Source organism: Alligator sinensis, unplaced genomic scaffold (assembly GCF_000455745.1).
Source record: "Alligator sinensis unplaced genomic scaffold, ASM45574v1 scaffold47_1, whole genome shotgun sequence".
Taxonomy (NCBI): Eukaryota; Metazoa; Chordata; order Crocodylia; family Alligatoridae; genus Alligator; species Alligator sinensis.
In genome coordinates this window covers 344125-353319 of record NW_005842629.1, presented here as the reverse complement: position 1 = coordinate 353319, position 9195 = coordinate 344125, and the positions used below count along the sequence as shown (strand labels likewise).

The 9195-nt window shown below is 44.4% G+C and overlaps 1 protein-coding gene across 5 annotated transcripts in view; it reads left to right on the top strand.

The window, feature by feature from the left end:
* The window catches only part of CUNH14orf132 (chromosome unknown C14orf132 homolog), a 169334-nt gene that overhangs the window by 103509 nt on the left and 56630 nt on the right, over positions 1–9195 (top strand). Inside the window, exon 1 of one of the 5 annotated variants that reach the window (XR_003096174.1) lies at positions 40–473. The exons of 1 other annotated variant lie outside the window; for it this stretch is intronic. The gene's annotated coding sequence lies outside the window, so the exon portion shown is untranslated. Of the gene's footprint in view, positions 1–39; positions 617–9195 lie in introns of those variants that run through there. 3 more of the 5 variants (XR_003096173.1, XR_003096171.1, XR_003096172.1) reach the window with 3 other exon arrangements.

The window sequence follows — 9195 nt, the reverse complement described above, 5'->3', positions numbered from 1 at the left end:
CCCCCGCAGGCGGTGGTGCTGCTCCTCCGCCAGGGGCCGGGCCGGGCCGGGCCGGGCGGCGCCATCGTGGTGGGACGTGAGGGTGGAAGAGACCCGTGTGGTCCCGCGCCCTGCCCCGAGCAGGACGGCGCCGGCTGCCTCCTCGCCTCGCGGGGCCTTCAACGGGTGGAGATGCTGCAGCCTGGTCCAGCGCTTCCCCGCCCTCCTGGCCAGGACTGTCTTTCCTCATCTCGCTTGCTGCAAGTTGTTGCTCCTCATCCCGGCTCTGCCTCCCCTGAGAGCAGCCTGGCTCCCGGAGGCAGGGGTTGTTCCCTACGAGAGGGCCGGCAGCTTCCTGAGTGTGAGACTCTAGCGTTTCTTTGGGTAGTGGGCTTTGAAGATGAAGTCTCTCTAAATGCCATGTCCGTGTGTAGCTCCGGCCAGGCTGTTGCTGGCCCTGAGGCGACAGCGGTCTGTGCGGCAGGAGTGGCCAGGTAATTCCACCTGGCCTCCGGGCGGAGAAACTTAGGTGCCTCCGGCTGTATCCAGACTTTGAGACACGTCATTCCTCCGGAAACCTGATGGCCTCTACAAACGCACAAGCACTGCGTGATTTGAATAGGTTACTAGACTTCAGGTGGTCTGTGTGTGTATGTCTTAAGGGATGTGCACCTGCAAAGTTCAGGTCCAGGCCTGAACTTTTTTGCAAGGGATCAGGGTATGCTTAGGCTAAATTTGACTCTTGGTTTACTGGGGCATAGTAGTGAAGGTTTAGGTTGCAGTTGCAGATCTGAGTAAAATTTGAACCCGCGTGTGCCACATTTTGCTACTGAGATGATAGCGTTTTCTGGGGTACAGTCTTTTCCTTTCCTATGCTAACTTATTTTTTGGTGTGGGCATCCAGTTATTTCCTTTGGAAGCAGGGGTGATCCTGTACCCTAATTCTGAGTTAGGCCTTTGTGTTAGGTGGAATTATCCTCAATAAGAGTACTGTGTAAGAAATGCCATGCTGGGCAGGAGGGCTAGGGAGGGGGTTGGAAATTCAGCAGTTCTAGTTTGCTGCTGTTTTGCCAAAAGAGACCACTACTGATTTATTCAACATAAATTGCCATACTTGCCAAGTGTCCCTGCTATTTAATAGCTCATTTAGTTACTTGCGTATAGGTCTTCTTGTGGTCTCTATCATCATAATCCAAGTACCACAAAATCACTAATCTAATGTGAGGAAGGAGGTCTTATCAGCCTGATTTTACAGGTAGGTTAAGTGCTCACCATAAAACAGAGCAGTATCCGTGGCAGAGGCTGAACTAGAATCCCCCTTAATGCTCTCCATTCCCACATCTTAACCATGAGCTCTTCACTGGACTTATTCCATCTGTCCAAAATAACTAAAAGCTGTATCCTTTATTAATAGGGACCTTTTGTAGAGAAAATTATATGATAGCTGTAAGAAGTGTTGTTTCTTTCCTGGAACATGAAGGTGTGTAGATCCTTTGTGTAGTTTTACCTGACAAAGTTGGAGAACCTCCTCATCTTATGGGTGCCTGATTATTTTTGTTCGGAGCTGTTGGAGTTATTAGCAGTGTTGTGTTAGCAATGTTCCACAGCAGTGAGTGCTATTGCTAGAGTGAAATCATCCCCAGATGCTCACTTCCCTTGTACAGGAAGGGGTGAGAGGTTTGCTGCCTCCTGAGTGCTGTCCCTTCATATTTCTGTTCAGACATTGCTAAGGGAAAGCGGACTCGTTTAGAATCTGCAATGGGGCATGGAAGAGAAACTGGACGTGCCATGGGAGGATCGGGCAGATTGGGGCAGTGCCACGCATGATCCCTCTAGTGTCTGCAAGACTCTTGGAAGGAAAAGATTAAACAGCCTGGAGTTGTGTCTTTCCACACAGGGCCAGAGTTGTCTCTGGCAATGGAGTTGCAAAGCCATGTTGCCAAGGAACTGTTCACAGGCGCTATCAAGGAGACCCGCTGTTGCTGAATGAGGCCTATACAGTGAATACAGGGAACCATTGGGCATGTCCACACCTTATGGATCCCTCCTGGTTTCTTTTGTTATACTGGTACTTGTACTCCCCTCTTGTCTGAATTGCACAACCTTCCTTCTCTTCTTTCTTTGTAGCTTCATTTGCACAGATTCATTTATTTAATATTTTTTCTGTCTCTTGGTCCAGTCTCTTTTTCATGCTCTGTCTATCTGTCTCTTTAATGTAGTGTGCTATCAAATATATTAATTTGAAGACATGCCATTTGTTTGATGTGATGGCATTATTGTGGGTGTTCAGATACTTGGTTCCAGCATCAGATTATTTACTCCATTTATACAGCTTGTCTCTTTTTGTTTCAAACCTGTTTGTCTGGCTGGAGTCAACTGTGTCCTTAGCACTCATGGTAACAGGGCTAAGGTGGTCCTTCTTGACAAGGAATGAAAGGATTTGGAGACCAAAGAAAAGGAGGTAGGAGAACAAGAGCTGCTAGGAGGAGGGAGCAGAACACCTTTAATTGAATCATACAGCCACTGACTAAAGTCTTGACAAGTTTTCCTGACCTGAAGCAAGATTATATTTACTGTTTTACTGTGTATACTGCCATATACATAGTTGTTGTGCATTATTTTTCTGCCAGAAGAGTCCATGCTTATAAGTGAAGTGCATGGTTGGACACAAAGGCAAAGGTTACATCTCAGCTGACTTCCTTGCCTCATAATTCATCAGACTGTTTACTATTTCTGTGAGAGATGCTCTGTATAGTCTTAATATGCCTTTATACCATATATCATGGGCCAAAGCTTGCCTGGTTTAATGCCCTGTGAAATGTCATAGAACATTATATGCCTTAGAGCACTTTATTTGCACACTTTGAGCCAGAGCCTCAGCTGGTATAATTTGGGGGTAGTTCCATTGACTTCAGTGGTGCTACTGTGATTCATGTTAGCTGAGGATCTGGCCTCATCTAATTTGTAGTCTTTTTCTCTTCATGTCTCAGTGAAAATGGGCTGCTGGAGTCAAAGCTGCAGTGAAGCTCCTTCTTAGTGAAGCTTCAGTATATTTACTAAAAATATGTTACAGGCCAAAATTTGCAAATCTAAGTATCTGCCACTGTATCCATATAAATACCAAAATAAATGTCCCAATTTTCAGACGTCTTTGGCACCCAAAACTATTGAAATAAGTCAGATCTTGGAAAATCTAGACCATTTTCATTTTAATGCTTAAGGGCTAGTCTACACCACAGAAGCTTTGCAGGAAAGTTTCCTATTGGAAACGCATCTTGAATTAGCCAGGTTCTTTGAATGGTGTATACTGTGTTTCATTTAAGGTTGTAGCTTTGGAACTGAAAAAAATCTATGAACTATTGGCCAGATCCAGTGCAAAATGAGGCTTAGAGTCCAAACCCATATACTGGCGCTGCTGGATCAGGCCCATCGATTGACCCATGGATGGATTAACTCCTGTCATTTTCAAGGCTTCTAATAGACCTTGGACAGCTGCTTCCCTCTCACTGTTTTCTTGCCCGGTGAGCAGAGTACAGTTAAATTACAAAATAGACTGTGCGGCTGAAGGATGCTATGCGCTGAATCTCCTTGAGCAATCTAGGGGTGCTCAACACCTGTCCCATGGGCCAGATCTAGCCCACAGCACTGCGTCACCCAGACTGCTGGGCTCCCCATACATCCAGAAATTTGGCAGTGGGGAGCAGTGTAAAAGTACAATTTCTACTCTCCTGCCAGATTTCTGGACCTGTCTGGAACCTCATGCCATGTGCGCTTTTAATAGTTTCTCTAACCCTCTGTAATTTAATATCAGTTCAAATTGTTGGCTAAAAACATTTTTGATGGGAAAAAACTGCAGCACTGCTGGGTTGTGAGTTGAGTTTATTCAGCATTAACCTTGAAAAAGCAGGAAATTCAATAGAAAAGCCATTACAAGAAATAGCATTTTACATTAAGGTTCTGTGAGGTTTGTATTGCAGCTGGGTGGCACACTAGCTACAGGATTAGTTCCCGTTAGGTATTTTGAGGGATTTACATTTTCAATATAATTTTCACCCAGCATATTTATAATAATTTTTGCTCCATAATGAAAATATCCCCCTCAAAATAATTATTATTTGTTCTATTTGTAGTTCTTTCATTGCATTATGTTCTCTAGAAATTACTACAATTAGTTTCCAGATGCCATCAACGTCGTCGTCTTTGTACAAAGCCAGAGAGGGAATGTTGTTAGGGTTTTAAATGCCTTCAGCCATATAAGGCAGACAAGGTTCTTTGGGTAAATCTGATATCTTTTATTAGACCAACTAAATAGCAAGCTTTACATCTATTTAGTTGGTCTAATAAAAGATATTAGAAGAAACTTCCTTTTGTTAGTTTTAAATCTCCTTCCCAGTAATTTCCTTGCATGACTGCTACTTTCAGTATTGTGAGTAGTAAATCCCAGTTTCCTTTCTTCACACCATTTATTATTTCTGCACCCTAGTCCAGTCATCTTTGATCTAAGGTGAAGATTCATAGCCTGTTTAGTCTCTCCTCATATGGAAGCTTTTTCATGCTCCTTAGTCATCTTTGTTGGCCTTCTAGTTGCCTTTTCGATCATATCCTTTTGGAGGTAGTGGGACCAGAACTGTACACAAGATGTACATGTACCATGGATTACAGTGGCATAATTACATTTTATGTTTTGTTTTCAATCTCCTTAATAATTTCTAACTTTTTTTGCCTTTTTGACTACTGACAAGTACTGGTCCAGTATTACTGTGGATAATTCTCTAAAAACTTCACGATATTTCCTGTGTAATAACAGCAAATGTAGAGCCTGTCACTGTGTGTGCGAATTTGGGGTTATTCTTTCCCACATGCATCACTTTGCACTTATCAGGACTGAACTTTATCTGCTATTTTGTTACCCATTCACTCCATTTTCCAAGACTGTTTGCAATTCTTCACAATCATCTTTCTTTTTTACCTTCCTGAATAATTTGGTGTCATCTGCACATTAGCCACTTCTGTTTCCAAATCATTGATGAACATGTTAAAACATTATGTACCTTTGGAGCTCCCCGCTCCTTATTTTCCTTCAGTGTGAGATCTGTGCATTTATACCTACTCTTTGCTTCTTTTCCTTTAGCTAGTTTCTGATCTATAGGATCATAGGAAAGTAGGGCTGGAAGGGACTTCTCCACTTCATCTAGTCCAGCCTCCTGCTCAAGGCAGGATCACTCCTGATTTAAACTATCCCAGCCAAGTGTCTATCTAACCTGGTTTTGAAAACTTCCAAAGATAGAGATTCCAGTTTCTCTGTTCCAGTTCTTAACCATCCCCATAGTCAGGAAGTTCTTTCTAATCTCCAACCTAGACTTCCCCGGATGCGGCTTGAAGCCATTGCTCCTAGTCCTATCCCCTACAGACAGAGAGAGAAGCCCATGTTCATCCTTTTCTCTAATGGCCCTTCAGGTATTTGAAGACTGTTATCAAATATTCCTATCAGTTTTCTCTTCTCCAGACTAAACAACCCTAGTTCTTTCAGCCTTTCCTCACAAGTCATGCTTCTCAGGCCCCTAATCATTTTTGTTGCTCTGTACCAGACACTTTCAAAACTGTCCACATCCCTCTTGAAGTGTGGGGCCCAAAACTGGACACAATACTCCAGGTAAGGCCTCACCAGTGCTGAAGAGAGTAAAAGAATCATTTCTCTTGACTTGCAACTGACACTCCTGTTAATACAACCCATGAACTCAGTACACTGCTGGCTTTTTTTTTTTTTTTGCAACAATAGCACACTGTTGGCCTATATTCAGTTTATGATCCACTGTTGCCCCCAAGTCCCTCTGTGTAGTACTGCAGCCTAACCAGTTGTTCTCCAGTCTGTATTTGTGTGTGCAATTATTCTGTCACGTGCAGGAATTTTCAGATGCTCCTATTGAATCTTACCTGGTTGCTTGTGGACCATTTTTCGAGTTTATTCAGGTCATTCTGGATCCTGACCCTAATTTTTGAAGTATCTGCAGGTCCACATTAATGAACACATTAAATGATGCTAGACCCAGGACAAACCACTGGGAAGCCCCACTTGATACCTCCTCCAAACTAGAAATTGAGCTATTGATGACTACTTATTGAGTATGATGATCCAACCAGTTATGTATCAATCTTACAGTACTTTTGTCTAGTCCAGAGTTGTTCAACCTTTTGGCCCTGTGGGCCAGGTGAGTGGAACAGTGCCAGTATATGGACTGGATTGGACTCTTCATGCCAGCATCAGGCTCACATGCCTGGATCGGGCCCTGCGTGGCTTCAACTGGTCCCCAGTATGGTGCACTGGGATTGGGTCCTGGGGCTCCCACCGCCCCTGCCCAGCCCTGGACGTGCTGGGGTTACTGTAACTTGTTAATAAGAATGTCATGAGGGACAATATCAAAAGCTTTGCTTATGATAAGGTAGATCTCATCCACTGCTCTCCCCTCATCCACAGAACCTGTTCCTTATTGTAGAAGGAAATCAGTTTGGTCAGGCATGGCTTGCTTTTGCTCTTTATGAGTGGACCTTGCCTCCAATTCTATCACAGCTTAATTTAATTCAGAGCCTTTGGTGCAGGGTTTTACCAAAGGTTTGTTGAAAGTCCAGATACAATGTATCAACTGGATTATACTGATTCACATGCTAGTGGATGCCCCCACAGTGCTCTAGTAGAATGGTGAGGTTGGAGCTCTCCCTACAAAAGCTATACAGGAAACCCTCGCTATTCGTGGGTTCGGCATTCATGGTTTCAAATATTTGGGAATGCCAAACCCTCATCTTAAATACACTTAAAGGAGTTTCTCAGGAGCTCCGTGCTTGCTACTGCCAGGCTCCTGCCACTGCCGCCATGCTTCCGCCATTGCCAGCACAGCTGTGCTCCCCCGCCAGCCACCACGGGCACTGCGTTCATGAACACAGACAATGTTCATGAACGCAGTGTCTTATTCGCAAATTTCGCCATTCATGGGGGATACGTTCTCATAGCCCCTGTGAATGGCGAGGGTCTCCTGTATTGATGACTTCTCAGCAGGTCTTATTCATCCACATGACAAAAAATTCTATTTTGTATTAGGGCTTCTAGCAATTTGTTAGGTATGGAAGTTAGGTTAACTGATTTATAGGTTCCTGTATCCCCTCTGGAGCCTTTTTTAAAGATTGGTTTTATGTTGACTGCCTTCCAGGCCTCTGGTACAGAGACTGATTTTTAGCAGTAGGTTATATAATAAAGTCAGTAGATCCACGATTTAGAGTTTGAGTTGCTTCAGAACTCAGGCAAATACCCTCTGGTCCTGTGATATGCCACTGTTCGGTCCATCAGTTTCCTCTCTAACTTCTACTGACGCTTCAATTAAGGTCAGTTATACCTATTTGTCTCCCAAAAAGAGTGGCTGTGGATTGCAACTCTCTCTAACATCTTCCAAGGTGCAAACTAATGCAAAGAATTCTTTTAGCTTCTCTGCAATAGTCTTATTCTCCTTGAGTGCTCTTATTATTTTGTGATTGTCAAGTGCCCCAGTGAATCCCTGGCAAGCTTCCTACTCATAATGCACTTAAAATTTGTAATATGTTTAGCATCTTTAACAAGTAGCTTCTCAAATTCTTATTTTGCTTGCCTTCGTATAGTTTTATACTTAGCTTGCCAGTTGTGTTCTCTTCTAGGGGTGCACCAATAAAGATTTTGGGGGGCTGATATTGATGGCCAATTATTAACAAGCCATATTGGCTGATACCAGTCTGATTGCAGATATGCAGACCAGCAGCTTGGAGAGCAGCGTCTGGCTGGTAAGTCTGTTGTGGGGAACGGGTGGGGAGAGGGAAGGGATGAGGGGGTCAGATTCATAGATTCATAGATTGTTAGGGGCTGGGAGGGAACTTGCAGATCATCGGATCCAGTCGTCCCCCCCACTCTAGGCAGGAAGATAACTGGGGTTAGGTGACCCCAGCAAGGTGACTGTCCAGTCTCCTTTTGAAAACCTCCAGGGTAGGTGACTGCACCACCTCTGGAAGGAGTTTAATCCGCAGTATGGACACTCTGACTGTGAAGGAGTTTTTCCTGGTATTAAGCCTGAAGTGGCCTTCCAGGAGTTTGTATCCATTGGTCCTGGTCTTCCCTGGGGGTGCCCTAGTGAACAGTTGTTCACCAAGCTCCTAATGCACTCCTCTGATATAGCAGTAAGCTGCTATCAAGTCCCCTTTCAGCCTTCTCTTCTTTAGGCTAAAGAGGTGCAGGTCCCTCTGGCTTTCCTCATATGGCTTGCCTTGCAAGTCCCTGATAACACGGGTGGCTCTTTTCTGGACCTTCTCAAGTTTTTCCATGTCCTTATTGAAGTGTGGCACCCAGAACTGGACACAGCACTCCAACTGAGGTCTCACTAATGCTGAGTACAGTGGGAGTATTGTTGCCCTGTGGGGCCAGGCCAACTCTCAGGATCTCAATATTGCGCTGTTAGACATGAGGGTGTAACACAATTGCACATATACAAACACACAAATCAATTAGGCACACACTCAGGCACATACACATCCAAACCAGCCTGGGCACATGCATACCTATCACCAATTCAAACATATACACTATACCCCCCAAAATTTAGACAAAAATCAATTGTCCATACCCACACACTCAGTAAACATACACAGATCACTAATTCGTATATCGTGCACACAATGACATATATATATATATATACACACACACACTTACCAGTTCACACTCATACAACCCACCTACACATGCAAGTTCCTAACTTCAGTGGTACAGTATATATGTGTGCACTTGGGGGGACCTGGGATACTTGGGGGAAGGTTAAGGTGAGAGAGAGAGTTAAAGTGTAGGAGTGAAAGTTGCCAGAACCAGGATTAGAACTGGTGGACTAGAGAAAAGCTGGCTGAGGAATTGAGGCTTGGGTTTATTTAAGATCATGTGGCCCCAGGATTACTCAAGGTCACTGGTGCAAGGGAAAAAAAAAGCCTGGTGGCAAAGAGGAGACAGCCAGGAAAGAAGCAGGAGAGGGAGAAATGAGACAGAAGTTAGAGGGGCAAAGAGCAGAGATGCTGCTGCTGTAGAGGCAGCAGCAAGGCGCCAGACTACCATGCGTAAACCCTGAGATGGTGCAGAGTCACTTGGAAGAACTGGATGCCTTTAAGTCGGCAGGCCCGGATGAGCTCCATCCGAGGGTACTGAAGGCACTAGCC